Below are 7,672 nucleotides of genomic sequence, written 5' to 3'. Positions count from 1 at the left end.
TTTTTGTTTTCATTTCCATTTCTTTTTTCGCTTTTTTTATATCTCCTGCTGGTTATACTTTTCTGTTTTTTGCCTGTTAAGTCAGTTTTGAATTCAACTCTTCCTTTCACTTTTCTTCAGTCCCTACCTTTCACTATTAATTTATTAATTATTTATTAAGATTATTCGTAGTTATCTGTTATTGTTGATTAATTAATATCATTTATTATTAAATTATTATACTTTTTCTCATTTGTTCACTTTCCCCTTTTATTTTTATACGTCTTCTGCTAGCAGTTTTTTTGTTTTTCTTGTATGCTCCTTTTCTATTTTATTTTTGTTTTCATTTCCATTACTTTTTGTACTTTTGTATAACTCCTACTGGTTATACTTTTCCGTTTTTTGCCCATTTAGTTAGTTTTGAACTCAACTCTTCCTTTCATTTTTCTTTCTTCCCCTACCTTTCATTATTCATTTATTAATTATTTATTATTATTATTCGCAGTTATATATTATCGTTGATTAATTAAGATCACTTATTTATTATTAAATTATTGTACTTTTTCTCATTTATCTTGGTTCACTTTCCTGTTCACCCTTTTTTTATATACGCCTTCTGCTTTCTGAAACCCATTTATCTCCTGTTTGTTGCATTTTGTCGGCGCGACGTCACGTGACACACGTTTCCCGCCCTTTTCGTTGTGTTGTATTTTGTTGGCGCGGCGTCACGTGACACGTTTCCCGCCTTTTTCGTTTTGTTGTATTTAGTTGGTGCGACATCATGTGACACAGGTTTCCCGCCCTTTTCGATTTGTTGTATTTAGTTGGTGCGGCGTCACGTGACACACGTTTCGCGCCCTTTTCGTTTTGTTGTATTTAGTTGGTGCGACATCATGTGACACACGTTTCCCGCCCTTTTCGTTGTGTTGTATTTTGTTGGCGCGGCGTCACGTGACACATATTTCCCGCCCTTTTTGTTGTATTTTTATCGGCGTGTCATCTCGCGACACGCGTTTCCCGCCGTTTTTGTTGCATTTTGTCGGTGGGACGTCACGTGACACACGTTTCCCGCCCTTTTCGTAGTGTTGTATTTTTGTTGGCGCGGCGTCACGTGACACACGTTTCCCGCCCTTTTTGTTGTATTTTTATTGGCGCGTCATCTCCTGACACGCGTTTCCCGCCGTTTTCGTTATCTGCGGGTGGATGCGGGAAAGCGGAGGAGAAGCGACTTAGCGCAGCGAAGTACCGACTCGCGTGCGTCCGCGCCGGCTGTTTAAAGTAGCCTCCTCTTACAACTACACTGCGCGAAACCGGACCGACGACATTCTCAAGACTGCGGGAACACGCACGCCCACGGACGAATCAGACGGAAATGGCAGAGAGGGGAAAGAGTGTGGGTGAGGTCCGCGCGCCCAACGATGATTGGCTGCGGCAGTGGCGAATGTGCGCCCGTATGCAGGTGGCGCAGGGTCACTAGACGGTTTTCCCGCCTTTTTCTTCTCTCGGCGGCGGCCATCATGCCCTCCCGCGGCGCGCGGTCACGTGACACAGGTTTTCCCGCCTTTGGCGCGCTCTCGGTGGCGGCCTGGTGGAGCACGCGCTATTAGATGCGCAAAAGGCCTCGTAAAATGAATTTTAAAAATTAATAAATAATAATTATAATCGGCAAGTTAGTATGACAGAAAGCCAACGAAAACTTAACTGGCAAGAGTTGAAGGACCGTAGAAGGTACTACATCAGACTGAAATTTTTTTATGAGATTTATTATTCGAAAACTGGCATAAACCGCGAACAATATATCCAGGCACCTCATTATATCTCAAAGCCACTGGACCACTGCTTGAAGGTCAGGGAATTTTCTTGCAAGGGTGACGTCTTGCGTTTTTCTTTTTTTGTTAGAACTGTTCGGGACTGGAACAGTTTGCCATCGAGCATTGCTTGTAACATCTAATGATGCATTTTTCCATGCACTGCAATAATTGTTTTTATACCTATGATGAAGTCTGTACACCCCCCCCCCCCCCCTGCTGTAATGCCATGCGGGGCGATGCAGGTAACTAATAAATAAATGTTTACCACCACCAGCACCGTCTCTTTAAAGTCAGCCTGTTCTTGTAACTAAACTGCGCTCGTTGGCTCCGCGTGTTCCCTTAGCTTTCAGCCGCGATTTTGATCATGCTAGGCTTTCTCGCTTTTCACGTTAGGTTTCGGGCTCGTCCGCGCCGTCTCTTTATAAAGTTACCCTGTTCTCATAACGAAACTGTAGCGCAGAGATTTCAGCGCCTCATTTCTACGTGGTTCGAAAAAATAATAACCGAAAGCACGAACGATAGCGCCGTGAGAGGCCCGCGTTGTTTCTGCGTGTTCGCATTAGCTTTCAGCCGCGATTTTGATCGTGTTGTTGACGTACTCAGTTAACCATGTCGCGCTTTTCACGTTAGCCTTCAGCCGCGATTTTGATCATTCTAGGCTTTCGCGCGTGTTGACGTACTTGTACCACATCGCCCGCCGCTTGGACAATGTCGAAAGGAAATTTTGAGACCACAGCATGCGCCCGTCTGATCCTTTTGCACGTGTACGAACGCGACGAGCGACCGAGAATGCGCCTCGTGGTAAGAATCCGTCCGCTCGTGGGCGAGTCAAGCGCGCGTCGAGTCGTTCGATTCGCGCGCGAAAACCGCAACGCCGGGTGGTTAATGCTGGAGGGAACTTTTGAGACCAGGGCACGCGCCTGTTTAAACCTTCTGCGCGTCTAATAGCGCGATAGAAGGCCGTGAAATGGAAATAGTTTGTAGCTGTGCTCCGTCAGGCCGCCACCGAGAGCGCGCCAAAGGCGGGAAAACCTGTGTCACGTGACACCGCGCCGCGGGGAGGGCATGATGGCCGCCGCCGAGAGGCGAAAAAGGCGGGAACATCCAAGGGCGGGAAAACTGTCACGTGACCTTGCCCGCGCCGCGGGAGGGCATGATGGCCGCCGCCGAGAGAAGAAAAGGGCGGGAAAACTGTCACGTGACCCCGCGCCACCGGCCGCGCGGGCCAGGGCCGGTCGTTCTGTGCCCCCGCGTATATCTCGAGGCTGGACGCGTGTCAGCATTCGATTTCGAGAACAGCTCTGCCTTATTCAATTGAATAATTTTACGAACATTACCTGTGCATCTACTTTGCCGTAAAGCACACGGGTGGACTGGATTGAAATACCCCTCGAGATGAGATGAAATCGATAACGTATACTCCCCGAAAATGAGATGACGCATTGGCGAAAAACGGCTTTATCGCGCTGTATTTGCTGGGCTGATTCAGTAGAACACGAATGGCTGCGTGTGAGCACTGCACCTAATTGTTATCTGTGGCTTGTCTTTTATTAATTGAGCCAACAATTTAAATACCCAGTTAATTTACCATTTTGGTGGCTTAACCGAATGTAATGTGTCTGAATTGTTTATTAATTAAGCAATTAATTAACCAATTCACAAGGTTTGTTAAATTGCAGCTTAATTCGTTTGGTAAATGATTAATCAATTGATTAATTACTTTGTCAAGATATTTGTTTTCAATTCAATTAATTATCTTTGTGACCTAATTATTCAAGCATGGTAATTAAATATTTATTTATTCGACTGTTCTATTAATCCGATTATGGATGATTGACAGATCGAGGGGACATGCTCTGATGACACATTCTGCTGACACTGTGTTATTGCAGGTGTTTCGTCGGAAGGTCGAACAAAGGGTGGTGGGTCAGCCTCTTCAGTTTATTTGAAATTTCTTTACATTGTTGCCTAATCACTGGAAAGGAGCAATCTGCAATCGGTTTTGCTCGAAAAAATTTTTCCGAAGCACACGAAATTATTTATGACGTATGTATGTATGTATGCAAAATGTGGCGCCTCCTACGAGTTTAACTTCACCTGCTTACACCCGTATCATTTCTAACCAAATATTATCGCTAGATATCCCGTGTTCAGCCTGAAACACGCCCAGAACGTGTCCTAGGCAAGCGTTTTGCCCTCTGTATACGTGCTGTCAAGCCGTTTGTCCCGCTTAACGTCGCCGTCCACCACAGGTTTTGCATCACCTGGCCGCAGCTATAGCCCCCGTAGGGGAAAACAGACCTGCGGAGCTCAGGTTGATTGCCGAGGAAACGACGAAGGTCCTCCAACGAAGCTTTTTCGCCTTATTTGTGATGCAAGACTCGACCAAAATTATCTCGAAGGGTCGTAGCGAGCCTGAAGTCATCGTACGTTGCTCCATACTGTTGTAATAACTTTGCACGCCTTGTATTGAAAGCTTCAAATCGAGCTCGGCCGAGAGCGGCGGACATTCGGTTTGACGACCTCCGAGAACACTTGTAGCTTCGCCGCCACCGAATCATTCATTTCTTTGCGGGCGCAAGTCAGCCCCAATAACGAGTTTTGTTTAGAGGCCGTCTGCCGTCTCTCATGACAGCATGCAGACACCACTACGTGACAATATTGACGCATACAAAGTGCTGTCGGCGACAAAAGTCTAAAGGCCGTGGAAAAAGCGGTCTAGGGCGCATAGGTGTTACGCCTGCCAACGAACATCTGCTTTCATTAAACCACTTTGAAGCGCATTAGCGCCGCTATCACTTCCGCAAGTTTGGCTTTGATCAACTGCCTAATAAGCTCAACAGGACAGCTAAGCAGGAAGCTAATAAGAGAGATATCGGCGCTTGTTCTCGATTATGCGTCCTGGAAACTTCTTGTCCCCGGTACAACATAATGTCTGCCTTGCTGCGCAACCCAGCTCTACCGACCGCACCTATCTCTCACGGTTTCTAGAATAAAAATCTCTACAGATTAAAATACCTCCCACCAAGCTACTCGCAAGAGCACGCATTTTAGCGCGATATAGGCAAAATTTGTTGAGCAACAGCTCCAAGCGTAGCTGCGCTTACTAATTCTAGAAACTGATCAAGATAACACAGTCTCCGGATCACTTTATTGGCTTCAGAAAAGTATTTGACGTTCCACATTTGGAACGCGTTACGAAATGGGGACAGTTGTTTTCTATTCGGTTGCGAGATGTGGTGTAAGGAAATTTTGTGGTCGCGAATGCCAGCGTTCGCACAAACGCCGTGCGAGAGAAAACCGTTTATTTTCCGTCCCCAGTCCGTGTTGTCGTCTGCTGAGCACATATTTTCGCGAGCAGTGGCCAGTATTTCGGGAGAATAATTAACAACAGAAGGAACGGCCCAGCTGTCAAAAGATTACGGTTCCATTTATTTGAGACTTAAGTGTATCTTGGCAAATATCTTCACTTTCTTTGTCAGAAGCGCAAGCAAATTGTCGTCTGCGTTTGCCGGGTGCAACGACCGTTGGGTCGTGTTCTGCGCAGTTGCGCGCTAGAGGCCCACTATTCCCCTATGCCTCGAATAGAAAATACGAAAAAGTCCCTAATAATTGGCTCCTAGGGCCGCCATGGTGCCGCGATGTGTGACGTCAGTGCAAAGGTCAGTGGCCTTTCAAGGCGCCAAGCAGTCTGCGCACTGTCGGCCCGCCATTCCCCTTTGCCCCTAAATTAGGGTCATCTGATACGAAATGTCCCTATAGTTGATTGCTAGGCTCCTTTATTATCGGCGACGTCCCCGCTGGGTCGGCAGTCGCTCCCTGACATCCGAAGCTGTCGGACCTCCGCCGCTCGTCGTCCCGGAATCGACGACTCATTGTCGAGCGGTCATTCGCCCGTTAGCGCTCGTGGGGAGTGGACGCGTTTGCGCGTCGCTCCGGCGTGCAGACGACCTCGGCCGTTAGTCCTGGCCGGGGTTACCTGAGGGATGCGGATCTTCGGCGCGGCCCGTCTGGTGGACCTCCAGCACCCGCCGACGACCGGCTTCAGCCCTAGGCCGGTTCCTTGGGTTCGTGCTTCGCGTTTTTTTTGTTTTTCTGTTACTTTTTTATTTTATTTTTGTTTTCATTTCCATTACTTTTTTGCTTTTTTTGTATAACTCCTACTGGTTATACTTTTCCGTTTTTTGCCTGTTAAGTCAGTTTTGATTTCAACTCTTCCTTTCACTTTTCTTCGGTCCCTACCTTTCACTATTAATTTATTAATTATTTATTAATATTATTCGTAGTTATCTGTTATTGTTGATTAATTAATATCATTTATTACTAAATTATACTTTTTCTCATTTGTTCACTTTCCCCTTTTATTTTTATACGTCTTCTGCTAGCAGTTTTTTTATTTTTCTTGTATGCTCCTTTTTTATTTGATTTTTTTTTCATTTCCATTACTTTTTGTACTTTTTTATAACTCCTACTGGTTATACTTTCCCGTTTTTTGCCTATTTAGTTTGTTTTTAATTCAACTCTTCCTTTCACTTTTTCTTTCTTCCCCTACCTTTCATTATTCATTTATTAATTATTTATTATTATTATTCGCAGTTATATATTATCGTTGATTAATTAAGATCACTTATTTATTATTAAATTATTGTACTTTTTCTCATTTATCTTGGTTCACTTTCCTGTTTACCCTTTTTTTATATACGCCTTCTGCTTTCTGAAACCCATTTATCTCCTGTTTTTTTTTCTTCTCTCGTCTTTTCTTCCTTCCTACAGATCCCCGCACCGTCCCTCCTTCCTGGGCATCTGCGAGCACGTCTGAAGCTTTTAGACACGCTTGGTCCGACCGTGTTTCTTTTGCTCCTTAATTATTAAATCTTTTTGGGCATTTCTGCCTACAAATCTCCTTTGTCCGGACGTCATTTGCGCTTTTTTTTTTCACACGGCTGCGTATACAGCTCGTTCGGTCGAAAAGACGTTGGCGTAGTCGGCACGGCAAATAATCGGGGGCTGCGCGAAAAAAAATCGTATCGTGGTAATTCGTGGTTCTAGTAATTGATGATTTACTGGTGCGTGATAGGCGGTGACGAGTTAATGAAATAACTGTAATTAATCGGCTAATTGAAGAAATGAAAAAGAAAATTGCAAAAAAGGGAGGTTGAAGGGTGTCAAAGTGCTCGGAATGGAAAACCAACGCTTGGTGGCGCTAATTAAGAAAATTTAGAGCGTGTAATTAATTAATTGAAACAATTCACAGAAATTAAAAAAGCGTGCAAAGGTACTAAACAGCTCAGAACGGAGAGCCTAACCCACTACGTTATCGTGTCATACCCTTCAGGCGGAGCTTATAAGGTGTACTCTAGTTTTTTTTTTTTTCTAATAGGTTCTTCTTAAAGTTTATCTTGGCCGTTCGCCCCTTTTATTTTCAATTGGTTTTGCCTGCGATAGCCTCTGGTTTGGTGCGGGCTTTCTTTCATATTTGTTTTTTTTTTGTATTTTTGCAGCAAAGGACTACGATCCCTGCCTCCCATCTCACCCGCATCTCATCAACCGGGTAGTCTCTTCGCCTGCAGCGTTCCATAGCAGCGGCATTCTCAAACCTTCTCAACACCTGCTGGTCAGTTCCTACGACCGAGAGCTGCTTTTCCGTTCAACTTCATCGCCCGAGGAACAATCTCCAGTGCGTCGGACTTGCCACATATCTGCGTCGGCGGACTTTCCTCGCACACTGTACACGTACCTCATCGCCGAAGCTGCGTAGTACGCGTGCTCCACTGTTCCTATACCTCCAGGAACGAAACACGTCCCTCCGCAACCCTGGAATACTACTTCACGGCCGAACTTGGGTGAGTGGGGTATGCTCGGTGCGTGTGCCAAGACTTCTT

The sequence above is a fragment of the Amblyomma mixtum genome, chromosome 8 (assembly GCF_055824585.1).
Source record: "Amblyomma mixtum isolate Tamu chromosome 8, ASM5582458v1, whole genome shotgun sequence".
Lineage (NCBI taxonomy): Eukaryota > Metazoa > Arthropoda > Arachnida > Ixodida > Ixodidae > Amblyomma > Amblyomma mixtum.
The sequence above is the reverse complement of the archived record's forward strand: the minus strand, read 5'-3'. Positions refer to the sequence as shown.